The 9,185-nt window shown below is 40.0% G+C and overlaps 1 non-coding gene across 1 annotated transcript; it reads left to right on the top strand.

The window, feature by feature from the left end:
- The first annotated feature begins 343 nt into the window (after positions 1-343).
- On the top strand, positions 344-451 carry LOC130932274 (small nucleolar RNA R71). The gene has a single exon (XR_009067431.1). It is a non-coding gene; the product is annotated as a small nucleolar RNA R71 (small nucleolar RNA).
- The last annotated feature ends 8,734 nt before the right edge of the window (positions 452-9,185 follow it).

Here is a 9,185-nt window from a genome sequence, read left to right as displayed (position 1 = left end):
CTTCTTCTTCAGATGAAGCTTCCTTAGCACTGCCTGGTGCAGCTTGCATTCCAAACAGACTTTGAGAGATCATATTGACTTGTTGAGTCAATATTTTGTTCTGAGCTAATATGGCACTCAGAGTATCAATCTCAAGAACTCCTTTCTTCTGATTTGTCCCATTGTTCACAGGATTCCTTTCAGAAGTGTACATGAATTGGTTATTTGCAACCATTTCAATTAGTTCTTGAGCTTCTGTAGGCGTCTTCTTCAGATGAAGAGATCCTCCAGCAGAGCTATCCAAAGACATCTTGGATAGTTCAGACAGACCGTCATAGAAAATACCTATGATGCTCCATTCAGAAAGCATGTCAGAAGGACATTTTCTGATCAATTGTTTGTATCTTTCCCAAGCTTCATAGAGGGATTCACCTTCCTTCTGTCTGAAGGTTTGGACTTCCACTCTAAGCTTACTCAATTTTTGAGGTGGAAAGAACTTTGCCAAGAAGGCATTGACTAGCTATTCCCAAGAGTTCAGGCTTTCTTTAGGTTGTGAATCCAACCATATCCTAGCTCTGTCTCTTACAGCAAAAGGGAATAGCATAAGTCTGTAGACCTCAGGGTCAACCCCATTAGTCTTGACAGTGTCACCGATTTGCAAGAATTCAGCTAAAAACTGATGAGGATCTTCCAATGAAAGTCCATGGAACTTGCAATTCTGTTGCATCAGAGAAACTAATTGAGGCTTAAGCTCAAAGTTGTTTGCTCCAATGGCAGGGATAGAGATGCTTCTCCCATAGAAGTCGGGAGTAGGTGCAGTAAAGTCACCCAGCACCTTCCTTGCATTGTTGGCATTGTTGTTGTTTTCGGCTGCCATGGGTTCTTCTTCTTTGAAGATTTCTGTTAGGTCCTCTACAGAGAATTGTGCCTTAGCTTCTTTTAGCTTTCGCTTCAAGGTCCTTTCAGGTTCAGGGTCAGCCTCAACAAGAATGCTTTTGTCTTTGCTCCTGCTCATATGAAAGAGAAGAGAACAAGGAAATGTGGAATCCTCTATGTCACAGTATAGAGATTCCTTGAGGTGTCAGAGGAACAGAAAAAATAGAAGGAAGAGGGAGAAGAATTCGAAATTAGTGAGATAGAGTTCAAATTGTGCATTGAGGAGGGGTGTTACTCCATAAACAGAAGGATGTGAGAAGAGAGGAAGAGTTTTTCAAAAATTAAGTAAAAGATTTAAAAACATTTTGAAAAAAACTAATTGATTTTCGAAAACCAAGAGTGGGAAAGAAATCAAGTGATTTTTGAAAAAGATTTTGAAATTAGAAATCAAAAAGATATGATTGAAAACTATTTTTGAAAAAGATGTGATTAAAAAGGTATGACTTGAAAAAGATTTGATTTTGAAAAACTTTGAAAACTTGAAAAAAAAATTTGCATTAAAAACAAAATCTTCCTTCTTGTGCCATCCTGGCGTTAAACGCCCAGAATCGTGCACATTCTGGCGTTTAACGCCTAAAGCACTACCCTTTTGGGCGTTAAACGCCCAGCCAGGCACCCTAGCTGGCGTTTAAACGCCAGTTTTTCCTTCTTCATTGGGCGTTTTGAACGCCCAGCTTTTTCTGTATAATTCCTCTGCTGCATGTATTGAATCTTCAGTTCCCTGTATTATTGACTTGAAAATAGAACCAAGATCAAATAAACAATGCATGCAAGACACCAAACTTAAAATAAGACACTAGACTCAACAAGAAACATAAAATATTTTTGGTTTTTGTGATTTTGTAATTTTTTTTGGATTTTTAAAAAATTAAGTGGAAAAAGAAAATAAAGGTATCAAAATTCTTAATGAGAATTCCAGGAATCATGCAATGTTAGTCTAAAGCTTTAGTCTAAAGGAATTAGACATGGATAGCCAAGCTTCAGCAGGACATTGCATTCAAGAGCTAAATTGATGAGAATCAATCAGCTTTGGTGATGATAAGATCATCACCTTGAAACACTAGAATTCATTCTTAAGAACTCTGAAAAATACCTAATCTAAGCAACAAGATGAACCGTCAGTTGTCCATACTCGAAACAATCCCCGGCAACGGCGCCAAAAACTTGGTGCACGAAATTGTGATCTCTTTTCTTCACAACTCAATTAATCCCTAGTAATGGCCCTAACGACTTGGTGCTCAATACCATGGCATAAACACAACTTCGCACAACTAACCAGCAAGTGCACTGGGTCGTCCAAGTAATAAACCTTATGCGAGTAAGGGTCGATCCTACGGAGATTGTTGGTATGAAGCAAGCTATGGTCACCTTGTAAATCTTAGTCAGGCAGACTCAAATGGTTATGGATGATATACGAATAAAACATAAAGATAAAGATAGAGATACTTATGTAATTCATTGGTGAGAATTTCAGATAAGCGAATGGAGATGCTTTGTCCCTTCCGTCTCTCTGCTTTCCTACTGTCTTCATCCAATCCTTCTTACTCCTTTCCATGGCAAGCTGTATGTTGGGCATCACCATTGTCAATGGCTACAGTCCCGTCCTCTCAGTGGAAATGTTCAACGCACCCTGTCACGGCATGGCTATCCAGCTATCGGTTCTCGATCATGTCGGAATATAATCTAGTGATTCTTTTGCATCTGTCACAAACGCCCCACAATCGCGAGTTTGAAGCTCGTCACAGTCATTCAATCATTGAATCCTACTCAGAATACCACAGACAAGGTTTAGACCTTCCGGATTCTCTTGAATGCCGCCATCAATTCTAGCTTATACCACGAAGATTCCGGTTAAAGAACCCAAGAGATAAAAATTAGAGCCTTGTTTGCTTGTAGAACAGAAGTGGTTGTCAGTCACTTGTTCATAAGTGAGAATGATGATGAGCGTCACATAATCATCACATTCATCAAGTTCTTGAGTGCGAATGAATATCTTGGAATAAGAACAAGCTGAATTGAATAGAAGAACAATAGTAATTGGATTAATACTCGAGGTACAGCAGAGCTCCACACCTTAATCTATGGTGTGTAGAAACTCCACCTTTGAAAATACATAAGAACAAGGTCTAGGCATGGCCGTGAGGCCAGCCTCCCAATGATCTATGATAGCATAAAACTACTCAAAGATGGCTATCAAGATGTCAAATACAATAGTAAAAGGTCCTATTTATAGGGAACTAGTAGCTTAAGAATTACAAAGATGAGTAAATGACATAAAAATCCACTTCCGGGCCCACTTGGTGTGTGCTTGGGCTGAGCATTGAAGCATTTTCGTGTAGAGACTCTTCTTGGAGTTAAACGCCAGCTTTTGTGCCAGTGTGGGCGTTTAACTCCCACTTTGGTGCCAGTTCCGGCGTTTAACGCTGGGAATTCTGAAGGTGACTTTGAACGCCAGTTTGGGCCATCAAATCTTGAGCAAAGTATGAACTATCATATATTTCTGGAAAGCCCAGAATGTCTACTTTCCAACGCTGTTAAGAACGCGCCAATTGGGCTTCTGTAGCTCCAGAAAATCCACTTTGAGTGCAGGGAGGTCAGAATCCAACAGCATCTGCAGTCCTTTTCAGTCTCTGAATCAGATTTTTGCTCAAGTCCCTCAATTTCAGCCAGAAAATACATGAAATCACAGAAAAACACACAAACTCATAGTAAAGTCCAGAAAAGTGAATTTTAACTAAAAACTAATAAAAATATACTAAAAACTAACTAAAATATACTAAAAATATACTAAAAACAGTGCCAAAAAGCGTACAAATTATCCGCTCATCAGTGAATTACATGGGAGAACCCTATGGAAACACCTACAATCCTTCATTGAGGAATCATCCTAACCTCTTATGGAAGGATCAACAAAAACCTCAGCAAGGTTTCAATAGCAATCAAGGTGGAAGGAACCAAAATAGGTTCAACAACAAACCATCATTCCCATCTTCTCAAGGGAACATGGAAACCTCTAAGAAGAGCCTTTCTGACTTAGTAACTCTGGTTTCCATCCTCTCTAAGACCACTCAAAGTTTCATGAATGAAATAATGTCCTTAATTAGAAACTTAAAGGTACAGGTTGGTCAACTGAGTAAGAGGATCCCTGAGACTCCTCATGACACTCTTCCCAATAACACTAAGGTGAATCCAAGAGAAGAGTGCAAGGCCATAACCATGGAGGTAGAGGCTGAATAAGAGGAGAATGGAAAGGCATTGAACGCTAGTGAGGAAGCCTTCACTAGGCGTTCAACACCACAATGGCAGCAAGCCTGGTGTCGAACGCTAGTAAGGAACCCCTCATTGGGCGTTCAACGCCGATTCTGGCAGCAAAGCTTTGTTGAACGCCAGCCAGGGAGCACTGGTTGGGCGTTCAACGCCTAAACAGGCAGTCATCCTGGTGCTGAATGCCAATGAGGAACCCCTCACTGGGAATTCAACACCCAACCAGGTAGGCTTTCTAGCGTTGAACGCCGGTGAGGAACCCTTTATTGGGCGTTCAACGCCCAACCAAGCTGTCATTCTGGCGTTGAACGGCAGTGAAGAACCCCTTACTAGTCGTTCAATGCCCACAAAAGCAGGGAAGCTGGCATTGAACGCCAGCAAGGACATCCCTGCTGGGCGTTCAATGCCCAAAATGACAAAGGGACTGGCGTTTAATGCTACTAAGGGTGGACAGCAAGTGCGTTTAACGCCCAAAGAGCTATTAGAGCTGGCGTTAAATGCCAGTAAAAGCACGCCTTTTGAGTGCTTAAATCCTACTCCAAAACCCTCTATCCCAGAAAAAAAGGAAACCATAAATACAATTGAGGTTCCTCTGTATGCACTTCTACAGTGCATGAGTTCTGATGACTACTCATCCTCTGATGAGGATGAAGACACTAGGGAAGAGCAAGTTGCTCGGTACCTAGGAGCTCTTATGAAGCTAAATGTCAAGTTATTTGGTACAAGGCCTCTGGAGGAAGAACTTCCACTGCTTACCAAAGAACTCCATGCTTTGGTTCAGCAGAGGCTACCTCAGAAGCTTCCAGATCGTGGACACTTTCTGATCCCTTGCACCATAGGCACTATGACCTTTGACAAGGCTCTGTGTGACCTAGGGTCAAGCATCAACCTCATGCCACTTTCTTTAATGGAGAAGCTAGGCATCGTTGAGGTATAAGCTGCACACATCTCATTAGAGATGACAGACAATACAATGAAAAAGCCATATGGCTTAGTAGAAGATGTCTTGGTGATGGTTGAAAACCACTACATCCATGCAAACTTCATTGTCTTGGAGATTGGAGAGGATGAGAATGACTCTGTCATCCTTGGAAGACCTTTCCAAGCCACTACCAATGCTATCATTGATGTGGCTAAGGGAGAACTGACCCTATAATTAGGGGAGGACCACATCTTATTCAAGATGCCTCATCCCAATTCTCCCTCTGAAAGAGAGATAACTGTGCAACACTGATGAGCGGATAATTTGTACGCTTTTTGGCATTGTTTTTAGTATGTTTTTAGTATATTTAGTTGAGTCTTTAGTATATTTTTATTAGTTTTTAGTTAAAATTCACTTTTCTGGACTTTACTATGAGTTTGTGTGTTTTTCTATGATTTCAGGTATTTTCTGGCTGAAATTGAGGGACCTGAGCAAAAATCTGATTCAGAGACTGAAAAGGACTGCAGATGCTGTTGGATTCTGACCTCCCTGCACTCGAAGTAGATTTTCTGGAGCTACAGAAGCCCAAATGGCGCGTTCTCAATGGCGTTGGAAAGTAGACATCCTGGGCTTTCCAGCAATATATGATAGTCCATACTTTGCCCAAGATTTGATGGCCCAAACCGGCGTTAAAAGTCACCCTCAGGAATTCCAGCGTTAAACGCCGGAACTGGCACCTAAATGGGAGTTAAACGCCCAAACTGGCATAAAAGCTGGCGTTTAACTCCAAGAAGAGTCTCTACACGAAAATGCTTCATTGCTCAGCCCAAGCACACACCAAGTGGGCCCGGAAGTGGATTTTTATGTCATTTACTCATCTTTGTAAACCTTAGGCTACTAGTTTTCTATAAGTAGGACCTTTTGCTATTGTATTTTCATCTTTGGACATCTAGTTCTTAGATCAGATCTTCGTTCTTCTGGTTCCCTCTCTGGGGCCGAAGCCAATGATCACTTTTGTTCTTATGTATTTTCAACGGTGGAGTTTCTACACACCATAGATTAAGGTGTGGAGCTCTGCTGTACCTCGAGTATTAATGCAATTACTATTGTTCTTCTATTCAATTCCGCTTGTTCTTTGTCCAAGATATCACTTGTTCTTCAACTTGATGAATGTGATGATTCGTGACACTCATCATCATTCTCACCTATGAACGTGTGACTGACAACCACCTCCGTTCTACCTTAGATTGGGTGAATATCTCTTGGATTCCTGATACACGATGCATGGTTGATCGCCTGACAACCGAGTGCTCGCCTGACAAACAAGCCAGCCATTACATGAGATCAGAGTCTTCATGGTATAGGCTAGAACTGATGGCGGCATTCAAGAGAATCCGGAAGGTCTAACCTTGTCTGTGGTATTCTGAGTAGGATTCAATGATTGAATGACTGTGACGTGCTTCAAACTCCTAGCAGGCGGGGCGTTAGTGACAGACGCAAAAGAATCACTGGATTCTATTCCGGCCTGACCGAGAATCGACAGATGATTAGCCTATGCTGTGACAGAGCATAGGAACGTTTTCACTGAGAGGATGGGAGGTAGCCACTGACAACGGTGAAACCCTTGCATAAGCTTGCCATGGAAAGGAGTAAGAAGGATTGGATGAAGACAGTATGAAAGCAGAGAGACGGAAGGGAAGGCATCTTCATACGCTTATCTGAAGTTCCTACCAATAAATTACATAAGTACCTCTATCTTTATCTTTATGCTTTATTCGTATATCACTATACCCATTGAGTCTGCCTGACTAAGATTTACAAGGTGACCATAGCTTGCTTCATACCAACAATCTCCGTGGGATCGACCCTTACTCGCGTAAGGTTTATTACTTGGACGACCCAGTGCACTTGCTGGTTAGTTGTGCAAAGTTGTGTTTATGCCATGGTATTGAGCACCAAGTTCTTGGGGCCATTACTAGGGATTATTTGAGTTGTGAAAAGTAGTGATCACAATTTCGCACACCAAGTTTTTGGCGCCGTTGCCGGGGATTGTTCGAGTATGGACAACTGACGGTTCATCTTGTTGCTTAGAGTAGGTATTTTTCTTCAGAGTTCTTAAGAATGAATTCTAGTGTTTCAAGGTGATGTTCTTATCATCACCAAAGCTGATTGATCTTCATCAATTTAGCTCTTGAATGCAATGTCCTGCTGAAGCTTGGCTAGCCATGTCTAATTCCTTTAGACTGAAGCTTTAGACTAACATTGCATGATTCCTGGAATTCTCATTAAGAATTTTGATACCTTTATTTTCTTTTCCATATAATTTTCGAAAAAGCACAAAAAAATTACAAAATCATAAAAACCAAAAATATTTTATGTTTCTTGTTTGAGTCTAGTGTCTCATCTTAAGTTTGGTGTCAATTGCGTGCATTCATGCATGTGTCTTCATTAATCTTCAAGTTGTTCTTGATGATTTTATTACTCTGATTTTTAATTCTCTTGACTTGAGTGTTTTGTGTGTCTCACATGCATTCTCATTAGTGTCAGTAGTATACAAACTGCTAAGTTTGGTGTCTTGCATGCATTGTTATTTGATTTTAGTTGCATTTTGATTATTAAAAATCCAAAAATATTTTTAATTTGTGTCTTCTCAAGTCAATAATACAGAGAATTGAAGATTCAGAACATACAGCAGAGGAATTGCACAGAAAAAGCTGGGCGTTCAAAACGCCCAGTGAAGAAGGACAGACTGGCGTTTAAACGCCAGCCAGGGTACCTGGTTGGGCGTTTAACGCCCAAAAGGGTATAGTTTTGGGCGTTAAACGCCAGAATATGCACCATTCTGGGCGTTTAACGCCAGGATGGCACAAGAGGGAAGATTTTGTTTCAAACCAATTTTTTTCAAGTTTTCAAAGTTTTTCAAAATCAAATCTTTTTCAAATTATATCTTTTCAATCAAATGTTTTCAAAATCAATTTCTTTCCTTTTTCAAAGATACTTGCTAACAATTAATGATTTGATTGAACATTTCAAATATGTTGCCTTTTCTGTTGAGAAAGGTTTAATGTTCGAATCATATCTTTTCTTGATAGCCAAGTTATTAATTTTTAAAATCAAATCTTTTTAAAATTGTTTTCAAATCATTACTTCTCAATCACATATTTTTTTAAAACCAATCATATCTTCTTAACTTCATCTTTTTCAAAATAGTTTTCAATCAAATCTTTTTGACTTCTAATTTCAAAATCTTTTTCAAAAATCACTTGATTTCTTTCCCACTCTTATTTTCGAAAATTAATTAGTGTTTTTCAAAATGTTTTCAAAATCTTTTACTTAATTTTCGAAAATTACTTTCCTTCTTCTCACATCCTTCTATTTATGGACTAACACTATTCCTTAATGCAAAATTCGAACTCCATCTTCTTTGATAAGTTCGAATTTTCTACTTCTGTCTTCTACTTTTCTTTTCCTCTGACACCTAAAGGAATCTCTATACTGTGACATAGAGGATTCCACATTTTCTTGTTCTTTTCTCTTTCATATGAGCAGGAGCAAAGACAAAGGCATTCTTGTTGAAGCTGACCCTGAACCTGAAAGGACCTTGAAGCAAAAGCTAAGAGAAGCTAAGGCACAACTCTCTGTAGAGGACCTAACAGAAATCTTCAAAGAAGAAGAAGCCATGGCAGCCGAAAACAACAACAATACAAACAATGCAAGGAAGGTGCTGGGTGACTTTACTGCACCTACTCTCGACTTCTATGGGAGAAGCATCTCTATCCCTGCCATTGAAGCAAACAACTTTGAGCTTAAGCCTCAATTAGTTTCTCTAATGCAACAGAATTGCAAGTTTCATGGACTTCCATTGGAAGATCCCCATCAGTTTTTAGCTGAATTCTTGCAAATCTGTGACACTGTCAAGACTAATGGGGTTGACCCTGAGGTCTACAGACTTATGCTATTCCCTTTTGCTGTAAGAGACAGAGCTAGGACATGGTTGGATTCACAACCTAAAGAAAGCCTGGACTCATGGGAAAAGCTAGTCAATGCCTTCTTGGCAAAGTTCTTTCCACCTCAAAAATTGAGT

The sequence above is a fragment of the Arachis stenosperma genome, chromosome 5 (assembly GCF_014773155.1).
Source record: "Arachis stenosperma cultivar V10309 chromosome 5, arast.V10309.gnm1.PFL2, whole genome shotgun sequence".
Classification (NCBI taxonomy): domain Eukaryota; kingdom Viridiplantae; phylum Streptophyta; class Magnoliopsida; order Fabales; family Fabaceae; genus Arachis; species Arachis stenosperma.
Note: the sequence above shows the minus strand (reverse complement) of the source record. Positions and strands in the feature narration are given on the sequence as shown.